Below are 24930 nucleotides of genomic sequence, written 5' to 3'. Positions count from 1 at the left end.
AAGTATGAGACAAATCTCATGACATCTTTGGTTTTTGATCCAATTATTTAGGTAATATTGTGAATAAATATATGTTTCCATCTCCTTGTAAATCATAGTTTGAAATATTCCATTGTCATCGAAATGGGCGGTATTTCTATTCTTACTCGGGTTTGACACTGATATCCTATTGGCATCATGGTGATGAGGGTGTCATGACCTCGCTGTGACATCGTGACTGCGAGGTCGTTGAGACCTAGCGACTGGGTGTCATTAGGTCTAAGAGGGTGTCGCGACCTCGCTAGGGTATGGAGGGTCATGACTTTATTAACAATAATTTTTTACTCTTTAAATAGATATTTTTTTATCGTAGATTAATTATCAGTTATTGTATAACTATTAATTATATAATAGTTATAAATATAATGTATTAATAGTTGTTAAATATTAAAAGTATTTTAAAAATTTTAATAATGAATAAAATATTTTAAAAAATAATTAAATTTTTTAATATAATCCTGCAAAAGAGATTTAACACTAGAAATTTGTAAAATACCGAAAACTAGGGGCTTATTTGTAAATAAAGTTAACCTTGATTTTATGGGTTAAGGAAAGATTAAGAGGGAGTTTAATTAAAATTAACTCTAAGGTTGATTTGATTTGATTTGATTAATCAAACCCTAATTCATCTAATAGTCTTAAAGGGTTATAGGATGATGGATTAGTGTAATGGGTTATTTGTTATAGAGTTATTGGGTTGTGGATCTTGACCCATTAAGAAGCTTTGAGAAGGCTACAGTAACCCTCAATCGCGATTCTGCTTCCTACATCTCCGCCGACGCCTCCCATCGCTCGACTCTGCTTCCTCCATCTCCACCGAAGTCGTGAGAAGGGCGCTCAACGTCAGAGCTGGGAACTGAGGGAGTCGGCGATCGAAGCTGGCATCGATCGGGCGGCGGCGATTTGGGCAAACGCAAGCTGACGGTGGAGCCAAAGAGAAGAAGATTGGTAAGTGGAATTTCTTTGGATCTTGTGGTTGGTTTTGAGTTGGATCTCGGTAGATGGTGGTAAATTTTGTTAGGTTTGATGATCAATTTCTTCTCCTCAGATTGTGGTCATGCTTTCGGTGTTGGCTAAGAACGAAGAAGAAGAAGCCGATAGGTAAGTCTAGTTTGAGCTAGGTCTTGGTTGTTCAGTTTCTTGAGTTGGAATTGGTTAGATTGTTTGAAATCTCCTTAGATCTGTATTGTTTCTTCTCACAACTCAGTGAGGTGAGCTAATTTGGTTGAAGCTATCGGTGGGTTGCAGTAGCAAGCAAGGAGGAAGAAGAAATGAGTTGAACCGAATCTAGGGCAAAGCATTGGTTTTGATCTGAGGTAAACTTCCTTAGTTAGATTGTTGTGTAGTTAATTGGATGGATGATCTTGGCTATGTTAGGAGTTACTGTTGGATTGTTGTTGTTGTGTTGTGGAAATCAAATTGAAGCCGATCTGTTGAAGGTTTGGGTAGGATGGAATAAGATGAATAAATTCATTAAGTGTAGTTGGATCTTGATAAGGAGGGATTTAATTTAATACATGTTGATTCGGATTAGGTTGTTAGGTTAGGTTACATATGATTGTAACAAATGGAATTATGAATTTCTGTTAATTTAATTGTAAGTAAACCGTGAAGTTGATCATTAACCAATGGTTAGGTTTAATTGGATGAGTGAGATTAAACTATAGAATTTGATACTGTAGTTTGCTATAGAATCGTGGTAATCAGTGTTGTGTTGTCGTTTATTTCAGGACCCTGATTGGATTGGTTCTATTACACTTGGAGTGTATTTCTCAAGGTTCTATTGTCGACGATTATCAGATCAGGTGGGTATCCTATACTTGGTCAATACAAGATTTCTTTTCCAGTGCATGAGTTGCTGTTATTATTCTGTTTATCCTGCTGTTATCCATGATGTTTGAGTTAGTATCTAGTTGATACTTTTGAAAATCATTGCTTGATACCTGCCGTTGATCTTATAGTGATCTAGTGATACCATGTTGATACTCATGTTATCTGTATCATTTATTCTGTTAATATTCGTATGATTCGTTGCTTAATACATATTGTATGATCTCTATCTGATCTATCCGTGGTTAGAATAGTTTTAACTATGGAATCATTGACATATGTTAACCTATGTTGATTCCTATTGAGCATGCTAATTAATTTTAGCTATTACATATTGGGATGATCATCATACATCCATATACTAGTTGTAGGGTTGATGACAGCATTGTTGGCTGTTCTTGTTGTTGACTCTTGCTTGACACCAAGTTGAGGTGGCTCATGGGTGAGAGGTTGCACTATAGTTGAGTGCAACCAGGCTGGTTATATTGCCCTCCTGCTACACTGCCACTCCCCACTTATTTTTAGTGGTCAGTTGTTGGAGTTTACGCAGTATGTCCTATTTGGCGCCTCAGTTCACTATCCTGAGGAAGTGATTAGGGATGGCGAGTGCAGACAGTGATTTGCATTTGATTGAAATGGTTGATGCATATTACATGCATTTGTTGGTAGGTTATTACATAGTTTACTTTATTCATATGGTTGTGGTTGTTGCACTTGTTTGCTATGATTGTTGCACTGCTTGACATTACATACATGATTATATGTTATGATTCCTATACCTGTTGCACAGTATGGTTCTTCCTTTATTGTATCAATTGATATACCATGTTCTAATACCTTGATAAATGATACCCTATTGATATCCACTACCTGTACATGTTTATCTGGTTTGTATATCCTTGCTATTTCTTCTGATTATCTTTACATGTACTACTTTCTGTACCCACTGAGTATCTAATACTCACTACCCAGACACTGGAGTTACTTTGTTTTCTTCCCAAGTAGCAGATAGGTTACTTGGAGCTTGGAGTTTTGGCTGCTTCTGTCTCACATCAAGAGGTTACTTTGGTTGGTATGGTTAGTAGTTGTATTCCATTTTAGATTTGTACTTGTGGACATGGACTGTAGTGTATTGGGACTTGTGTTTGCTGTCGAGTGGCTATTCAAATTTTTGATGTTTTCGCTACGTATGTGTTTCTATTGTTGTGCATAGTTGTTATTTCGTGCATGTGATTGTAGTTGTGTGGCCGTGTAGGCCTTATATTTCATTTGTTGTGGTATGTGTGATGTATTATTGGACATGTAGTCCATATTACGGCTGCATGTGGCTTGTATATCTGTATGTATTCAGGGAAAGGTCATTGTTATAGGGGAGATGCTATCAAAATTTTTCGGACGACCTCCCGGGATGTGACAATTTAGTGGTATTAGAGCTGAGGTTAGTTTTGGGGATTTTTCATTGCATTAGTGGTTTATCTGATACCAATTTAGTGGTATCAGAGCAAGGTTAGTTCATTTCGGAATTGTCGTTATCGTTGCATTTGTGTCCATTTTTCGGTGTCCATCAGATTTGTTGGTGTTTCGGGAGTTACCATCACATTTGTAGGTTTATCTGATACTAATTGTTTGGTATCAGAGCATATTAGGCTAAGTATTTAGTTTTTGGTCTAGTGTTCGAGTTTGTCATCGTGTCGGCGGGTGTCAAATTTGTTTACTAGATCTAAGTTATGAGATGGACAGACAGCGGTACGAATTCTCCAAGCAGTTGTAAGTAAATTTCTAGTACATTTATTTCTATTCTAGAAATTTATAGTAGTTGTATATTACCAGGTGTTATTATGACCCATAAAAATTGAGGACGAGGTCGACCGTCGAGACGACCTATTGATCTAGTAAAGTCAGAGATTTTCGAGCATGTTGTTGATAGTTCATAGATACCATTACCTGATTCGGTACTCGCTACAGTTAGCAAGACTAGGGCTAAGAGCTGGATTCTAGCACTGGCGAAATCCGTAAAGGATCGGATGACTCTATTCCATGAGGGACCTGACCCATGGCTCGCACGTTCTTGGTTGAAGAACGTGACTGATACTTTCACGTATATCACTTGCACTGAGGCAGAGCAAGTTGAGTTAGCTGTATTCCATCTTCATGATCAGGCTGTCACATGGTGAAAGACTAAGCGGACAGTACTCGGAGATTAGAGCTTATTGTGGTCATCTTTCAAAGAGGCTTTCGAGAGGGAGTACTTTTTGAGGCATTCTGTGTGACTTAGCGTCAGGAATTTCTAAAGCTTAAGCAGGGTGATTGTTCAGTTACTAAGTACCATACGAAGTTCTCGAAACTTTCGGAGTTCTTCCCATAGATGGTAGCTTAGGACCGTGTCTGATGCACCAGTTTATTCAGGGACTGGCATACATTCGGCTGAAGATATCTAGCTGCACAGTCACCACATATAGAGAGGCACTAGACTGAGCTCTGGTTATTAAGACGACACAGAGGCAGGTGACTCAGGAGAGGGACGTAGAAAAGTCAAAGGGCAGAGTTCACAGAGTTCAAGTCAGAAGAGACTAGCTTAGGGGTCTGGTACCCAGGATTCTTCCAGATGATAGAAAGGGAAACGATCTGTTGGATCTTCGAGTGGTTCTCAAAGGAAATTGCAGAGAGGAAGTATTATCGTTGTGGATCTGATAGTCGAGTTTTAGATTGCCCATCCGATTATGCTGTTTGCTATTATTGCAAACAACCTGGTCACATGATTGGTGACTGCCCTCAGAGAGCTCAGTTGGAGCGCACGAATACTTCTGCTTCTGGAGGACGATCCACAAAACCGGGACAGCCGAGGGTACCAACGAGATACAGAGCAGCTCAATAGCAAAGATCTCTACCTACAACTGGACGGATGTATCAGATTCAGGGAAGAGATTATATAGTACTACCAGCAGATTCCCAGCTAGAGATTCGTTACGCAGTGTTCCGATGCAACAGTGGCCACCAGTAGTACCGACTTCTTACGGTGTATCTCCTTATTATGTTCAACCGCCGACATTTGTGCCTGCTATCTCTCAACCAACTGCACAGCCATCCAGCATAGAGGTTGGTCGTGCATATGCCATCACGCAAGAGGAGGCGTAGCGGGCCGATGGATCGATCATCCGTGGTATGGTTAAGGTTTATGATATATTTTCTGATATTTTGATAGATACGGGTAGTTCGCATTCCTTTATATCTCGATTATTTCTGAGGAAAATTGGATAAATACCTATGATTAAATAATGTAGTCTGGCAGTCTCTTTACCTTCGGGTGAAATGCTGATTACAAACCAGGAAATTAGGGGATGTCCGTTGGATTTCGACGGTCATACTCTTATAGTGGACCTTCAGGTGCTGGATTTGATGGAGTTTGACATCATTCTGGGGATGGACTGGTTAGCTACCTATTATGCTACCGTGGATTGCCGAGCCAGAGTGGTTACCTTCCGACCTCCGGATCAACCCACTTGAGAATATGCGAGTACTTAGAGTGATGTCGTATCCATTATTTCTGCCATACAAGTGCAAAAGATGTTAAACGGTGGATGTCGATGGTATCTATTATTTCTGAAGCAAGCAGAGGAAGTTAGGATTTCTAGTCTTTCTGATGTACGTATCATCCGCGACTATCAGGATGTTTTTTCGGACGAGCTTCCTAGCTTGCCACCTTAGAGGCAGGTCCAGTTCACTATTGAGGTGATTCCAAGCATTGCACCAATGTCTAAGGCTCCGTATCGGATTGTAACACCCGCCCTTACGTGGGCCTAGACGGACGCTACAGTTTATCTTTCATTCATACATATTAATACCACATACGAAAAATCTCAAAACTTTGCAACGGAAAACATTATAACATAACAGAGATTTCATATGCGATAAATAAAACATAGTTTGCATGTAATGTCTAGATAATAAGTTTAATTAGAAAACAATTTAACATGATAGTTTTCAACAAAACAACAATCAGCATGCACATATAAAATTTTGTATGGCCAGGACTCTGCCAAGTCACCACCACACACATCAGTTTCAGCCCACTCCTGCTGCCTCCCCTTGCAAATGCCTGTTAATTGGATCTGCAACATACGAAAGAAATCTATAAGTACAAGACTTAGTAAGTTCCTTTCCTACTCACAAAAATCCGAACATATAAGCATAAAAGCACATTAACTTTTACAAGAAGCATTTAAACATTCATTCACCTTAGCATTCATATCATATGCATTCAAATTGATGAAATATGTTTTTTTTCAAAATATATTATCATACTAGATAAACATAATCATATTCGTTGTTTGGGGTCCCCGGCTTGTACCCATTCATTCATCATTTTGCGTGCATCCCTAATCGATCCAGGTTAGCAAATCCCGAACCCCCTAGGGAACTAGGTCTTCAACCGTCCTTCGACCTAGGTCTTCACCTGTACTTCGACCTAGGGGCGTATTGGAGCCCATCCCTTGGACCACCTTCACTTACGTACTTCAGGGTCCAGTACAAGCCATGCATTAAAGTAAAACAGTTTTCTTTTTCTTTTTTTCATTTTGAATGTTCCCTATTATTTCATCATTCATATAACATGATGAACATTCAAATATTTACTATCATAACATGATACATTAGCATGAGATAACACTTAACATCATATATGACATCCTCGGAAACCCTTATTCAACCAACCTAAATTCTCATAGGGTTGGTCAAATCTTATGATTTCCATTATCCTGTCATATGAATTTATTCCACTTAAACCTAGACATGTTTAGTTACGAAAAACCCTGAACTTCTTATTTAGCCGAAATTTATCTTCATGGAAACCATAAGTTTCTTTCAACACATGAAGCTAATTTACTCTATGGCATTATCATATATCATTTGTGAACAAAACTTGTTTAGAGCATAACTTAGAACCCTTTAATTACACATGGCTGAAACTTATCGTAAAAAGAACATGGCTAGTTTTAACCATATAACCTCTAACCATCATACAAGTTCATAAAACCATTAACTAAGCCATAGCTAAGTATTAAAAATCATAACCTAAGTTTCAAACCCTAACTTGGCCGAAACTTAAAGTAACCAACAAGAGTTAGGTTTTTACCATAAGAACTCTAAATCATGTTAAGGAAACCTTATTTAACCTCTAAATCTTTTAGACAAGTTTAAAAAAACATTTAATCTTTTCTTTTCCTTGATTTGGCTGAATGCTCTAAATCAGGAAAATCCTTAAATTTTCAACTACATGCATCCTTAAACTTTGAAAGAAAACATGTTATAGGATTTGCAACATAACTTGATTAAAAACTTAACTTAAAAGCCCTAAAACAAGTTATGACCAAAATCTTCAAACATGATTCTTTTGGTTAGATCAATTCATATAGAATCCTAGATCATGTTAAAATCTCCAATATCCTAAGATGTCCTTAGATAGAATTTAGCACATCATCTAGACTTCTAACATGCCTTGAGCCAAACCCTAAAAATGGGTGTCTTCATGATCTTGCAACCAAATACATAAGCATTAGAAAATTTCATGGAATCCACAATATAGCAAATTTCATAAAAACACTACATAGCAAATTTCATGAAATAGACAACATAACTAATATGTTATGAAATTTTGGCCACATATTCTCATATTTTCGTTGAAGGAAAATGAAAGAAGGAAGTGGAGTTTAAACCTTGCATGTGTAACTCCTTGCATTTAATGAAGATGATGTCATCTCGCATTTAAATTCATTTCCCTTATGTCTCTAACAAGAAACAATCATTAGCTCTTATGGTTAACTCATGCAATTACTAAAGCTTGCTATACATTAGGTCCAAGGTTCAATCCTTGGCACCTCCATATTTTTTTAGCAAAGCCTCCATGAAATTAACCCCTCAAGAAGCAATACTTTAGGCCTATTTAATTCTTAAAACCTAAATTAGTATTTTATACTAATTCTTTTTTTTTTACCATAATTCATCTATCATTTATACATAAATGTCCAGATATTCTTGAAGGAAAAATTGTGGGTATTACAATCCTCCATACCTTCTAAAAAGTTCGTCCTCGAACTTAGAATAATTCTGGATATCTTCGTTTCATATCTTCTTCACGTTCCCATGTGACTTCCTCAGACTGTTGATTTCGCCACAAAACTTTGACTAACGGTACTTCTTTGTTCCTTAGTCTCTTGACATCTCGATCCAGGATCCGTAAGGGTCTACTTTCATAACTTAGATCCTCCTGGATTTGAACTGCCTGTGGCTCAATCACCTTGTCTGCATTGGAAATACACTTCTTTAACATCGATACATGAAACACATTGTGAATAGCGGTCATTTCCTGAGGTAGCTCGAGTTCATAAGCCACTTTGCCGACTCTATTCAAGATCTTGTATGGTCCCACGTATCGCGGACTCAGTTTTCCTTTCTTCCCGAACCTCATAATTCCCTTCATAGGAGCTACTCGGAGAAAAACAAAATCCCCGACATTAAATTCCAATGGCCTCCGCCGTTGATCGGCATAATTCTTCTGCCGGCTCTGAGCAGTCTCTATCCGTTGGCGGATACTCTGTATGGCTTGGGTGGTGTCATTGATGAAATCCGTTTGGAGTCCCATTTCTTTCTTCTCACCACCTTCATACCAACAGATCGGAGATCTACATCTCCTCCCATACAAAGCTTCATATGGTGTCATTCCAATAGTAGCTTGGTAGCTATTATTATAAGCGAATTCCGCTAAGCACAAATATCGACACCAACTTCCTTTGAAATCCAAGGCACAAGCCCTTAACATATCTTCCAATACTTGGTTCACCCTTTCTGTTTGTCCATCTGTTTGAGGGTGAAAGGCAGTACTGAATTTTAGCTTCGTGCCGAGGGCCTTATGGACACATTCCCAAAATTGTGAAGTAAATCGACCATCCCTATCTGAGATAATGGTCTTGGGAATACCATGCAATCTGATGATCTCCTTAACATATAATTGAGCCAGTTGCTCAATAGAATACGTCATCTTGATTGCTAGAAAATGTGCTGACTTCGTCAGTCTATCAACTATAACCCATATTGCATCATATCCGTTTGTAGTCCTGGGAAGACCTGAAATGAAATCCATAGAGATATCTTCCCATTTCCACTCCGGAATTTGAATTGGTTGCAGAACTCCTCCAGGCCTCTGGTGCTCTGCTTTAACTTGCTGGCAGGTCAGGCAGGTACTGACATGCTTAGCTACATCCCTCTTCATACCGAACCACCAAAATCTTCCTTTCAGATCTTGATACATTTTGGTGGATCCTGGATGCATAGCGTAGGGAGTTCCATGAGCTTCTTCTAGAATTTTCTTACGCAGTTCCGGATCGTTAGGGATACACAACCGATCCCTAAGATATAATACCCCGTTATCGGCGATCCGAAAACCTTCGCCTTTTCCTTCTTGTATCTCTTGCTTGATCTTCTGGAGACCTGGATCACTATTCTGTTTGTCTAATATATCATCAAACAGTGCTGGTACTATTGCCATGGTTGAAAGTTGTCCAGAGATAACCTCGATCCCATAGCTAATAATTTCCTTCTCCAGCGGCCGTGATAATACCGATAAGGACATCAAAGTGGCACTAGACTTCCTACTGAGTGCATCTGCCACTTTGTTGGCCTTACCCGGATGATAGAAAATTTCACAGTCATAGTCCTTCACCAGCTCCAGCCATCTGCGTTGTCTCATATTGAGATCCTTTTGCGTGAAGAAATATCGCAGACTCTGGTGATCTGTGTAAATTTTACACTGCGCTCCATATAGATAATGCCTCCATACCTTCAGAGCGAAGACCACCGCTGCTAGTTCCAGATCATGAGTGGGATAATTCTTTTCATGCTCCTTAAGTTGCCTAGAGGCATAGGCAATAACTTTACCACTCTGCATAAGTACAGCCCCGAGTCCCAATCGGGAGGCATCGCTGTACATATCGAAGCTCTTATTATTTTCCGGAAGAGTAAGGATTGGAGCATTTGTCAGTCTTCTTTTCAACTCCAAGAAACTCTTCTCACAATCTTCAGTCCATATATATTTCTTGTTCTTCTTGGTAAGAGTTGTCATAGGTGCTGCGATTCTGGAGAAGTCTTCTACGAACTTACGGTAATAACCCGCTAATCCGAGAAAACTCCTGACTTCGCTAGCATTCTTTGGCCTGCTCCAGTTACTCACAGCTTCTATCTTCCTCGGGTCCACCATAACTCCATCCTTGGAAATAATATGACCCAGAAAAGATACTTGCTCCAACCAGAATTCACATTTGGAAAATTTAGCATATAATTGCTTTTCCCGAAGAATCTGCAACACCGTCTTCAGGTGTTTGGCATGCTCTTCTTGATTCCTCGAATAGACAAGGATATCGTCGATGAAGACGATTACAAATTTGTCGAGAAATGCCGAAAATACCCGATTCATCAGGTCCATGAACATAGCAGGAGCATTGGTTACTCCGAACGGCATTACTACGAACTCAAAGTGTCCATATCTTGTTCGGAACGCTGTCTTCGGAATATCCTCTGGTTTCACCTTCACTTGATGATAGCCAGACCTGAGATCAATCTTCGAAAAGACCGTGGCTCCCTTCAATTGATCGAACAGATCATCTATCCTTGGAAGAGGATATCTGTTCTTGATCGTCACATTATTTAGTGCCCGATAATCTATGCACAGACGCATAGTTCCATCCTTTTTCTTGACAAATAGTACTGGAGCTCCCCATGGGGAATGACTAGGGCGAATAAAACCCTTGTCAAGTAATCCTGTAATTGTACTATTCCCTATGTGACAACATAATCCTGCATGTCAAGTACTCACATACTATCAGATCGCAGTAAGAATTTTCCTTCTGCAATCTTGATTAATACGGTACACAACATACGGATGAATGACATCACTTCTACCAGATCGCAGTATCTCTTTCTGCAATCTTGATTAATACTAACTTAGTCGATATGACAACCTATGCCTATCCCTAAGGGTGTCAATAAATAAAATATTTGTCAATACCCCTTCACCTTTATTGACCAAAACATTTTATTCATGACAACAGAACTTTTACTTCATATGTAAACTTGGTTCACGCATACTACAGTGACTTTACTTTACTTAGTAGCTAGACATGTAGTCACCGCTCCTACAACAAAGGACATCACAGCAGTGGTAAGTACAAGACCTATCTTCATGGTCTTCACAAGATCCTCCTTCTCCTTAGAGGGACTAGGAACCATGGGAGGATAGTTCTCTGGTGCCTCTTCAGGGTCCACTACTGTATCCTCTAGATCCTCGTCTGAATCTTCTCCTTCCAGATCCAGATCTAGCTCCATGGGATCCTCATCGAAACCCCACTCCATATCTATAATGTCGTTGGGGTTGATTCTTGGATCCAGATCGATGTCCTCTATCTCATCAAGGTCCACCTCCGGGTCCATCTCCATCATCACCAGCTCCTCTAGACCCATCTCAAACATCTCCATCATCCCCGGATCGTCCTCCGGAACATCCTCAATCATCACGGGATCATCCTCAAAGACTCCATCGAACTCAGGGTCCTCTTCGAACTCTGGCTCCCCTTCAGACTCAAAATACTCCAGAATCTCTGGATCCTCTTCGCTGTCCTCAGGATCATCAGACTCAGATTCTCCCAGATCTTCCGGAAACTCCTGACGCAGCAGTTGTTTGCACAACTCTGCGTATGTGAGGCGATAGTCATGCTGGCCCCACATCTGGTGTGCTACCGCTCTAGCGCGCTCGGGCAAAGCACGCATCAGTGCCCCAATACGGTGGTCGTCAATCACAGGAAATCCTTCCTGCTCGAGTTTCCAGAAAACTCGATCTAGTTTGCCCATAACGCCCTGCACTCCCAGAGTTGGGCTATACTCCACTGCCTCCAACTCAGCCAGCAGCCTCTCTGCCATACTGTACATATAAGAATTACCAGTAGCTCATGTAAGATCATGCTTCTATCATATATGTTCTATTCAAACATAACATTATCATTTAAACATTAAGCAAGGTAAGCATAGAATTCTTACTTACTTGGAAGCGGCAGGATGCAGGCTTGATGTGTGTGTAGTGAGATGACTTTAGCTCTGATACCAATCTGTAACGCCCGCCCTTACGTGGCCTAGACGGACGCTACAGTTTAACTTTCATTCATACATATCAATATCACATACGAAAAATCTCAAAACTTTGCAGCGAAAAACACTATAACATAACAGAGATTTCGTATATGATAAATAAAACATAGTTTGCATGTATGTCTAGATGATAAGTTTTAACCAGAAAACAATTAATCATGATAGTTTTTCAACAAAACACAACCAGCATGCATATATAAAATTTTGCATGGCCAGGACTTTGTCAAGTCACCACCACACACATCAGTTCAGCCCTTCCTGCTGCTTCCCCTTGCTCAGTGCCTGTTAATTGGATCTGCAACATAAGAAAGAATCTATAAGCACAAGGCTTAGTAAGTTCCTTTCCTACTCACAAAAATCCGAACGCCACAAGCATAACATCTCTAACATATAACATAGAAGCACATTAACATTTACATGTAAGCATGTAAACATTCATTCACCTTAACATTCATATCATATCATATGCAAATATGATGAAAATGTTTTTTTTCAAAATATATTATCATATTAGATAAACATAATCATATTCATTATTGGGGTCCCCGGCTTGTACCCATTCATTCATCATTTTGCGCGCATTCCTAATAAGATACGGGTAGCAAATCCCGAACCCCCTAGGGAACTAGGTCTTCACCCGTCCTTCAACCTAGGTCTTCACCCGTACTTCGACCTAAGGGCGTATTGCCCATCCCTTGGACCACCTTTCTTACGTACTTCTGGGTCCGGTACAAGCCATGCATTAAAGTAAAACAACTTTCTTTTTCTTTTCTTCCATTTTGAATGTTCCTTATCATTTCATCATTCATATAACATGATGAACATTCAAATATTTACTATCATAACATGATACATTAGCATGAGATAACACTTAACATCAATAAAACCATTAACTAAGCCATAGCTAGGTATTAAAATCATAACCTAAGTTTCAAACCCTAACTTGGCCGAAACTTAAAGTAACCAACAAGAGTTAAGTTTTTACCATAATAACTCTAAATCATGTTAAGGAAACCTTATTTAACCTATAAATCTTTTAGACAAGTTTAAAAAAAAACATTTAATCTTTTCTTTTCCTTGATTTGGCCGAATGCTCTAAATCAGGAAAATCCTTAAATTTTCAACTACATGCATCCTTGAACTTTGAAAGAAAACATGTTATAGGATTTGCAACATAACTTGATTAAAAACTTAACTTAAAAGCCCTAAAACAAGTTATGACCAAAATCTTCAAACATGATTCTTTTGGTTAGATCAATTCATATAGAATCCTAGATCATGTTAAAATCTCCAATATCCTAAGATGTCCTTAGATAGAATTTAGCACATCATCTAGACTTCTAACATGCCTTGAGCCAAACCCTAAAAATGGGTGTCTTCATGATCTTGCAACCAAATACATAAGCATTAGAAAATTTCATGGAATCCACAATATAGCAAATTTCATAAAAACACTACATAGCAAATTTCATGAAATAGACAACATAACTAATATGTTGCATGTGAGAAGAACTTACTTTTTGGGTTCTTAGAGTCTTAGATTTTACCCTAACAAAAAGGAGATGAGAACCCCTTTTTACTTGTTTCCGCCTTGGTATTTCTCCTTGTTTCCCCCAAAGCCTCCCTAGCCTTTGCCTTAACTTCCTTACCTAGAGAACTTGGTGAGGGAAGAACCCTTAGGACCTCTTGGCCAAAAGAGAAAAGAGAGATAGAAGGGAGAGGAAAAAGAAAAACCTTGAGAACACTTACTTTCTCTTTACCTTCCCTTAATCTTCCAAGTTTCCTTCCTAGATTCACCCCCTTAGAAACCTTGTGGATGAAAAAGACTTCAAGAGTGCTCGGCCAAAAATGAAAACAAAGGAGAGGTAGAAAGTTTCGGTAACCAAATGAAGAGAGAAAACAAAATGAGAAGAAAAGAGAATAAGTTTGTAACTCCCTCCCTTAATTCCCATTGAGTAACTCCCTTTTTCTCTTAACTCTTCTCATGTAACCCCCCCCCCCCCCCCCCCCCCCCCCCCTCCATGCATCCTTCGGGCAAGATAAAATGAAAGAAGAAAACTCAATTTCGGTGAGGAAAAGGAGTTTCTATTACCTCTTTTGTAACTCCATTCCTTAAGTAACTCCATCACTTAACTCTTCTTAAGTAATTTTTTTTCCTCTTAATTCTTCTCATGTAATTCCCTCCATGCAACCCTCGGCCAAATGCAAGAATAACAAGAAAATAAACAATATTTGGTGAGGGAAAAGATCATGGAGAAGCAGTTTCCATTGCTTCTTTGTAACTCCCTCCTTTAAGCTTAAGTAACTCCCCTCTTTACTCTTTATAACCCCATGTATTAACAACATAAAATACCTTCATGATGAAGCTAACTCCACCACCTAATTCATGAAGTTTCGGCCATGCATCCTATTATTTTCGTTGAGGCAGAGGAATAAAGAGAAGGGAGTTTAACTCTTGCATTTGTAACTCCTTTCATTAAATGAGGAGTGATGTCATGTCCCATTTAAATCTATCACCCCTTATGCCTCTAATAATAAAAACATATTAGAACTTGTGGTTATCTCATCCACTTTCTAAAGCTTGCTATTTCTTAGGTCCAAGGTTCAATCCTCGGCACCTCCATATTTTTTTCTTTTTTCCTAGCAAAGCCTCCATGAAATTAACCCCTCAAGAAGCAATACTTTATGCCTATTTAATTCTTAAAACCTAAATTAGTATTTTATACTAATTCTTTTTACCATAATTAATCTATCATTTATAAATAAATATCCAGATATTCTTGAAGGAAAAATTGCGGGTATTACACGGATGGCTCTGAAGGAGTTGGAGGAACTGAAGATCCAGCTATAGGAGTTATTGGATCGGGATTTTGTTTATCCCAGTGTATCACCGTGGGGAGCTCCAGTCTTGTTTGTGAAGAAGGATGAATCCATGAGGTTATGCATCGATTACCGCCAGTTGAATACGATAACAGCGAAAAATAAATATCCGTTGCCTCGTATTGACGATTTATTTGATCAGCTAAAGGGTTCATGTGTGTACTCTAAGATTAATCTGTTATCTAGTTATCAGCTCAGAGTACGAGATGATAATGTTCAGACCACAGCCTTTCGCACTCGGTACGGACATTATGAGTTTTTGGTGATGTCATTCGGTCTCACCAATGCTCCGGCCATATTTATAGATCTAATGAACTGGGTTTTCTTGGAGTATCTAGACTGGTTCGTGATTATCTTTATTGAGATATTTTGATATATTCTCGATCAGAGGCAGAACATGAGCTGCATCTCCGCATCGTATTGGAGACATTACGTTGAGAGCATCTGTATGCCAAGTTTAGCAAGTGTGTGTTCTGGTTATCTTCTGTAGGATTTCTCGGATACATTGTATCGAGTAGAGGTATTTCTGTAGATCCTCAGAAGATAGAGGTAGTTATCGATTGGGAACAGCCCAAGTCTGTTCAGGAAGTCCTTCAGTTTTCTAGGTTTAGCGGGCTATTATCAGAGATTTGTGGAGGATTTTTTTAGTATTATTACATCGCTGACTCGTCTGACCAAGAAAGGGGGCGAAATTCCTTTGGTCAGAGGCTTGTGAGTCGAGCTTTCAGGAGCTGAAGCAGCGATTAGTCAATGCTCAATTCTGGTGATTCCTTCTGGTGATGACGGCTTCATATTGTACACTGATGCGTCATTCCAGGGATTGGGGGCAGTATTGATGTAGCGTGATCGGGTGGTTGCCTGTGCTTCTCGTCAGCTGAAGGATCACGAGAAGAACTACCCGGTACACGATTTAGAGCTTGTCGCTATTATCTTCGCTCTAAAGATTTGGCAACACTACCTCTACGGAGTCACGTTCGAGATTCTTACAGACCATAAAGTCTGAAATACCTGTTCACACAGAAGGAGTTGAACCTCAGACAGAGACGCTGGATGGAGTATCTGAAGGATTATGATTTTACCATTAACTACCACTTAGGTAAAGCTAATGTGGTTGCTGATGCGCTTAGCCGAAAGTCTCGTGAGATTTTGGCTAGTCAGTTGGTAGTCATTACTGATCTGGCATGGCAGTTTTCTGACTTGGGATTGGTGGAGCACAGTCGGACTCAACGGGGTGTTCTAGTTTCGATGGTTGCTCAGTTAGCATTAGTGGAGAGAATTAAGTCAGCACAGGCTAGCGATCAGCATATCCAGTTAATCTATAGCAGAATGGATTCTGGACAGCAGTCAAAGTTTTCTCGTGATATTGATGGGGTACTCCGATTTCGAGGACAACTCTGTGTTCCCGAGTAGCATCTAGTGAAGGAGTTATTATAAGAGGCACATCACTCTAGCTTTATGATACATCCGGGTGGTACTCGTATGTATCGAGATCTGAAGCGCTCCTATTGGAGGAACGGTATGAAGAGGGATGTTGCGAATTTTATTGCAAGGTGTTTAGTTTGTCAGCAAGTGAAGACTGAACACTAGAGACTAGCAGCAGGATTACTTCAGGAGATCCCACTTCCACTCAGGAACCGGGAAGGGTCATGATGCGATTTGGGTAATCGTTGATCGGTTAATCAAATCTGTGCATTTTCTTCTAATGCGTATGACTGATTCGCTGGATCGTCTGGCAGATCTGTACTGCAGAGAGATCGTCAAATTACATGGAGTTCCTACTAGCATTATTTCAGACAGAGATCCACATTTTACATTGTGATTTTGGCAGAGTCTGCAGCAGACATTGGGTACAGAGCTTCATTTCAACACAGCATTTTATTTACAGACAGATGGTCAGTCAGAGCACACCATTTAGACTCTTGAGGACCTGTTGCGAGCATGTGTTTTGGATTTCGGAGGTAGTTGGGAGGATCATTTACACTTAGTGGAGTTCTCGTATAATAATAATTATCATTCTACTCCAGATGACTCCGTTTGAGGCATTATATGGTAGACCGTGCCGATCTCCGATATTGTGGGAGGAGGTCGGCGAGCGCAGATGTTGGGTCCGCAGAGTATTCAGCGGGATGTTGAGCTTGTGCGAGTTATCAGATGTCGTATGTCAGAGGCTCAGGATAGACAGAAGAGTTATGTGTATCGGAGACGTTGGCTGTTGGAGTTTTCGGATGAAGATCATGTATTCCTACATATTTCACCCACGAAAGGGGTGAAAAGATTTGGGTTGAGAGGAAGTTGGCTCCGCGATATATCGGACCGTTTGAGATTTTGGAGTGGATTGCCGAGGTTGCATATCGCTTGGCATTACCTCCGACACTTGCGGGTGTCCATAGCGTATTCCATATATCCATGTTGCGGAAATACGTACCTCATCCTTCACATGTTTTGAGGGAAGTACCTGTTAAAGTCGGATTCTTGATCGGAAGGAACAACAGTTGCGGAACAAAACCATTCGACTTGTTAAAGTCGGATGACAGCATCACATGGATGAGGAGGCTACATGGGAGCTGGAGGATACTATCTGAGCTCGATACCCTCATCTGTTTTTTGGAGGTATAATTTAATTATTATGGTATTTCTGTATCGTAGTATGAAGATAATAAATTTAGAGACCAAATTTTTGTTAATAGGGGAGAATGTAAAATATCAGAAACTAGGGACTTATTCATAAATAAAGTTAACCTTGATTTTATGGGTTAAGAAAAGATTAAGAGGGAGTTTAATTTAAAAAAATGATAAATCCCAGTCAGTCTCATGGACAAACCCTAATTCATCTAATAGTCTTAAAGGGTTATAGGATGATGGATTAGGGTATGGGTTATTGGTTATAGGGTTATTGGGCTATGGATCTTGACCCGTTAAGAAGCTTTGAGAAGGCTACAGTAACCCTCAATCACGATTCTGCTTCCTACATCTCCGACGATGCCTCCCATCGTGCGACTCTGCTTCCTCCATCTCCACCGAAGCTGTGAGAAGGGTGCTGGCCAATGCTGAAGCTGGGAGCTGACGGAGTTGGCGATCGGAGCTGCCATCGATCGGGCGGCGACGATTTGGGCAAACATGAGCAGACGGTGGAGCCAAAGAGAAGAAGATTGGTAAGTGGAATTTCTTTGGATCTTGTGGTCAGTTTTGAGTTGGATCTCGGTAGATGGTGGTAAATTTTGTTAGGTTTGATGATCAATTTCTTCTCCTCAGATTGTGGTCGTGCTTTCAGTGTTGGCTAAGAACGGAGAAGAAGAAGCCGATAGGTAAGTCTAGTTTGAGCTAAGTCTTGGTTGTTCGGTTTATTGAGTTGGAATTGGTTGTTTGAAATCTCCTTAGACCTAGATTGTTTCTTTCCACAGCTCAGTGACGTGAGCTGATTTGGTTGAAGCTATCAGTGGGTTGCGGCAGCAAGCAAGGAGGAACAAGAAATGAGTTGTACTAATGATGGAGATCTAGGGCAAAGCATTGGTTTTGATCTGAGGTAAACTTCCTTAGTTAGATCTATATTGATTAGCTATGGATTTGTGTAGTTAATTGGATGGATGATCTCGGCTATGTTAGGAGTTACTGTTGGATTGTTGTTGTTGTGTTGTGGAAATCAAATTGAAGCTGATCTGTTGAAGGTTTGGGTAGGATGAAATAAGATGAATAAATTCATTAAGTGTTATTGGATCTTGATAAGGAGGGATTTAATTTAATACATGTTGATTCAGATTAGGTTGGTTAGGTTAGGTTAGATATGATTGTAACAAATGGAATTATGAATTTCCATTAGTTTAATTGCAAGTAAAATGTGAAGTTGATCATTAACCATGGGTTAGGTTTAATTGGATGAGTGAGATTAAATTATAGAATTTGATACTGTAGTTTGCTACAGAATCGTGGTAATCAGTGTTGTGTTGTTGTTTATTTCAGGACCCTGATTGGATTGGTCCTATTACACTTGGAGTGTATTTCTCGGGGTTCTATCGCCGACGATCGTCAGATTAGGTGGGTACCCTGTACTTGATCAATACATGATTTCTTTTCCAGTGCATGAGTTGTTGTTATTATTCTATTTATTTTGCTGATATCCATGATGTTTGAGTTAGTATCTAGTTGATACTTTTGAAAATCATTACTTGATACCTGCCATTGACCTTATAATGATCTAGTGATACCATGTTAATACTCTTGTTATCTGTATCATTCATTCTGTTGATATTCGTATGATTCGTTGCTTGATACATGTTGTATAATCTCTATCTGATTTATCCTTGGTTAGAATAGTTTTAACTATGGTATCATTAACATATGTTGACCTCTTTTGATTCCTGTTGAACATGCTAATTAATTTTAGCTATTACATGTTGGGATGATCATCATACATCCATTTACTAGTTGTAGGGTTAATGACAGCATTGTTGGTTGTTCTTGTTGTTGGCTCTTGCCTGACACTGGGTTGAGGTGGCTCATGGGTGAGAGGTTGCACTATAGTTGGGTCCAATCAGGACTGACTATATTGCCCTCCTGCTACATTGCCACTTCCCACTTATTTTTAGTTGTTAGTTGTTGGAGTTTATGCAGTATGTGCTGTTTGGCGCCTCAGTTCACTATCCTGAGGAAGTGACTGGGGGTGGCGAGTGCAGACAGTGACTTACATTTGATTGAATTGGTTGATGCATATTACGTGCATTTGTTGGTAGGTTATTACATAGCTTACTTTATTGATATGGTTGTGGCTGTTGCACTTGTTTGCTATGATTGTTGCACTGCGTGATATTACATACATGATTGCATGCTATGATTCCTATACCTATTTCATAGTATGGTTCTTCCTTTATTGTATCAGTTGATATACCATGTTCTAGTACCTTGATACATGATACCCTATTGATATCCACTACCTATTGATGATTACTTAATTCATCTGTACATGTTTATCTGGTTTGTATATCCTTGCTATTTCTTCTGAATATCTTTACATGCACTACTTTTTGTACCCACTGAGTATCTAATGTTCACTACCCAGACCCTAGGGTTACTTTGTTTTCTTCCCAGATAGCAGATAGATTACTTGGAACTTGGAGTTTCGGTTGGCTGCTTCTGTCTCACATCAGGAGGTTGTCTTTGGTTGATATGGTTATTAGTTATATTCCATTTGGATTTGTAGTTGTGGACATGGACTGTAGTGTAGTGGGACTTGTATTTGTTGTCGAGTGGTTATTCGAATTTTCGATGTTTTCACTACGTATGTGTTTCTATTGTTGCATATTTGTTATTTCGTGCATGTGATTGTAGTTGTGTGGCCATGTAGGCCTTAGATTTCATTTGTTGTGGTATGTGTGATGTATTGTTGGACATGTAGTTCATATTACGGCCGCATGCAGCTTGTATATCTATATGTATTCAGGGAAAGGTCATTGTTACAGGGGAGATGCTGTCAAAATTTTTCGGACGGCCTCCCGGGACGTGACAAAATTAGGGTTAAGTTTGTTAGTGTTGAAATAAACTTATACAAAAGTAGAATCATTAACTGTTGAAAATAAAAAAACTCAGTTTCCATATCATTATTTTCTTGTAAAATGATTACTCTATTGTTTGAACATTATGATACAATATGCCCCCTCCCCAAGCATTTAAAACATTTAATATCTCTATTTACCAAAGATTGGATAGGTTCTTTATCTCTGACCAAAGTAGAACTTGCATCTTTTTCCTAGAAAACTCAATCTTACACTCAGAAGAAACTTTTTATCATCTCTTTTGCTCCAACTAGATTTCCAAGTGGATGAATTAGAACTCTTCCCATGCTTGGTCGGACCCTTCCTTTTGAGTTGCCTTTCAACTTTCATGGACAAATGAACCATATCCTCGAGCTCAACATAATGTTGCAACTCCACCACATTGTAATTTTTTGATTCAAGCCTTGTAAAAATTGTGTCATGGTTACTTCTTGATCTATCACGTCCCGAGAGACGACCACCCGAAAAAATTTGACAGCATCTCTCCTATAACAATTCAACTTTTCTGAACACATGAGGCCCACACGGCCAATCAACAGTACATTACATAAATTTTAACCACTAACTATATGAAATGTGGCCTACACGGTCACTCACCAATCCAACACATACATATCCACTTAATAATGTGTATAAATCGAAAAAAATTACAACAAAACAACGTTAAACTCTACAAGTCTACAAAACCAGAAATAACGCAGCGGAATCATCACAAAATCCAAATCCATACAACTCGAATATAAGTGCAAACTACAGACACTCAAATAAATCTGAAACCAACAACCCAATACAATCCCACAAAAATATATGACATAACTTAATATAATAGTCCTGCTATGAGATGACGGGGCAGACTGGCAGACCTCCAAGCTTCAAACAACATCCTTATCTGCTACCTAGGGAGAAGAAAAGGAAAACTCCAAGGTCTGGGTGGTGAGTATACAATACTCAGTGGATACTAGAATAGAAGTGCACAGCATATGTATATAATGAAACAATAGGATCGCATATAGTACAATGAACAAGGTCAACTAACAGGTAGCATACAATACGAACACAATCTTATAATAATAAGTGCAACAACCACAATCATGTAACAACAAGTGCAACAACCACAATCATTACAACAAGTGCAACAACTATTAATGTAGTACATAACCACCAACAAATGCATGTGCATATGATATGCATGGTCACTATCTACACTCGCCACCCCCAGACACCCACCTAGTGTAGTGAACTAGGACGCACGATAGGAAAACTACATACGCTCCAACAACAAGCCATTACTAATCAAGTGGGGAGCCGGCAAGATATCACAAGAGAGCTATCTAGCTAGTCCTGGTTGTACCAAACTTAATGTAATAATTGCTCTCACTCTTGTGCCACTATCATATAGTGTCAAGTAAGGCTAACAATAACAACAATGATCGACACACCTACTTCTATCATGTATATGTCATGATGCTCAATTCAACATGTTAGGCCTATATCTAATCAGCATAATCAGCATCAACTAGATCAAGTCATCACTCACAGGTCAACAGTAATGCAACTGTATGGGAGCAAGCAAAAGATCATATCAAGATCAATCAACGAAGATAGCAAGGATAACAACAAGGTAAATAACAATGGAAATTAATCATGCACTACAAATAGAATCTTGTGTTGACCACGCACAGGAGTACCCACCTGGTATGACGAATACCAATACAAGAACCCCCAGAAAATACTTCTTGTATGTAATAGGATCAACAATCAAGGTCCTGCAATTATAATAATAACATCCACTAAATACTAGAATATATTTTAAATTCTACAACAAATCAAACCCTAATCGAAACCGAATCAAATCCATCAATAGGTCCAACAAACTTGATCAAACAGATCCAGATCCAACTCATGTTAACAAGTTAATTTCACTCCAATTGATCACCAAAATCAATTAACTTCAACCTAACCCACAACAACTCAATTCATACTTAACCACGACCATTAGATTAACCAAATATCAGTTAATCCACATGCAACCAGTAACTAACCAAATCCAACGATCACAAATAATTCAACAGCATGCCAAAATATCATAGACTTCTTAACACTTAACTCCTCAACGGATCAGTCCAGATTTGTTGCCAAACAAGGACTAACTGAAGTCAAGAATGCTTACATCAGATCGAACCCAAATATTTAGATCAACCATCCATAGAAGAAATTACAGCCAAACAAATCCATCAAACCCCATCGAGAATAGGACAACACCAAAATCCAACTGGAATCCATAGCGCATCAGGAATTCCACAGCAAGCAAGAACAACAAGATCGAACCAAGAATAGGGATCTCACCTCAGGTTTGAAGCCTTAGGAACCCTACCTCAGCTTCGATTCTTCCACGATCAAGACCACCGTCCACTCCACCAATTCCCATAGCAAACAAAAACCTAACTCATTCAATAGATTCAACCATCCCAACATCAAGAACTCATCTTAATCGAAACCCACAAAAAATTTAGCATAAACAATTCAAGAATCCATGAACAGATAGAAACCTCACAAAAATCACAATCCTACAAGAATCGGCTTCAAAGATTCAACAACAAGCAACAGCAAGACCAGATCAAGATCTCCACATCCATAAACAATCCACTCCCAAAAATTCTGTACAACACCTAACCAGATGAAGAAAAGACACTTACCTCACCTTATCGGGCCGAACATGCATAGTAAAACTTCTCGAGTAGCCTCCTCCTCTCGCATCTAGTTCTCAGCCTTGATCACAGAGGGAACAAGGCAAGTCGTGACCTCCCGAAGCGTCGGCCAGCACCGGCCAAGAATCAAGGTGACCCATTCGGGGCGAGACCGATGAAGGAACCCCCAAGCTCTAAATTTTCCTCCAAACTCTCCTTCCACCTATGAATCGACGCGACCCAATGAAATTGTTGGAATCAAACAGAAACGCGTCACCAAATCGATCGGAAGGGAAGAAGAGGAAAAGGAAGAGTAGTGCCTGTCTTACCATATCTTGATAGTAAAGGAACCAAGCAAGGGCTGTCAGCGTCGATCGAGGGCGGATCCAGCAAGGAGAAGGCAGCGTCTGGGAGAGGAGAGCGACGAGTGCCGACGAGGTTTGCTTCATCTTCTCATGTGCGGCGCCCGAACACGAGTAGAGGGAAGTGGCATAGGACGAAGATCTAATCACAATTCCTTTAATAGTGAGGAGCTACAGTACTTTTAAATGGGGCTAGGGTTTGGGGCAAATTACATCACGCGGCGGCTAGGCTGAATCAACCTCTTAACCCTAAATATTGTAGCAAACTGGCACTGTAGCAAAATCAAATTTTTTTGGTTCGCTTGGTTTACCAACCAAATGAATTCTAATTTAACCTAAATCAGTTTTGTTCAATTCGTCTTAACAAGACGAAGCTTTTCATTGCATCCGTTCTGACAAAATCTTTTCCATGACGAACCAAAACAAGTTGGTTCAAAACTGATTTACTAATCAAACGACCTCTAATTTGAACGAAATCAGTTTTATTCATTTTGCCTTCGCAAGATGAGTTCTAATTTTCATGTATCTTAAATGATCCTCCTCCTCATTGGCCCAAATCATAGCAATCTACATCTCTTTGTGGTATTCTTCCACACTCTTAGACCCTTGAGTTAGATCTTCATCCACTCATACTCCTAAATTATAAGAAAGCTACCTTCATCTCAAAATAAAGGTTGCTCTCTCACAATCTTCGTTGTCAGAAGGTCCTCTCCTTGACTCTTACTTGTGCATGGTATTGAGTCATTCTCGACCGACCTGGATTTCATTCCTGCCTAGTTTTCGATCATTTTCAACCTATCAGGACATTTTACTTATTTATATCCAATCGTTCTTGACCTACGGGATTTCTTACCTACCTCATACCTTATCGTCCTCAACCTACATGGATTTCATATTTTTGTTAAATGTGTGGTCCACTTACCCATTTGGACTTCATCACTTCAAGCCAAATGTTCGGTCCTCTTTGACACATTTGGATTGTTCATCTGTGCTAACTCCCATTGTACTTCCATATTACTCTGGTTGTTAAGTTTTTCTATACCTACATACTTGACACATATTATATTATGAAACAATTAACTTAAATCCTAGGTAATACATCAAAATAGTGATTCAATTACTTGGTACTTGCTTGCACTAACAATACTTCGTAGTGTGGAAGTGTAATTTCAACAAGACATTCACGCAAGGCAATATTGAAGATTACTTTGCATTCAAGGATGGATGGTGAACTTTGTGGATAAGGGAAACCCATATGAGAAGAAAGTGGTTGGATGAACAAATCAAATGACATAAGGCCAAACAAAGTGTAAAAGCTTTACTAATTAATATTTTATTTAATGAAATATTATGTCTAGTAGGTGATTATGAGAATGCCAAGAATTATGGGAGAAGGTA

At 39.3% G+C, this 24930-nt stretch overlaps 1 long non-coding RNA gene across 2 annotated transcripts; it reads left to right on the top strand.

The window, feature by feature from the left end:
- The first annotated feature begins 820 nt into the window (after positions 1 to 820).
- On the top strand, positions 821 to 20322 carry LOC141812413 (uncharacterized). 2 transcript variants are annotated; one of them, XR_012600290.1, is made up of 6 exons: positions 821 to 987; positions 1088 to 1140; positions 1247 to 1355; positions 1770 to 1844; positions 18895 to 18969; positions 20020 to 20322. It is a non-coding gene; the product is annotated as an uncharacterized LOC141812413 (long non-coding RNA). The 2 variants fall into 2 exon arrangements; XR_012600291.1 differs by lacking the exon at positions 18895 to 18969.
- The last annotated feature ends 4608 nt before the right edge of the window (positions 20323 to 24930 follow it).

Source organism: Curcuma longa, chromosome 19 (genome assembly GCF_044706935.1).
Source record: "Curcuma longa cultivar G26 ecotype Majalengka, Jawa Barat chromosome 19, ITB_CL_G26_1.1, whole genome shotgun sequence".
Taxonomy (NCBI): Eukaryota; Viridiplantae; Streptophyta; class Magnoliopsida; order Zingiberales; family Zingiberaceae; genus Curcuma; species Curcuma longa.
This window is presented reverse-complemented; position numbering and strand designations above follow the sequence as displayed.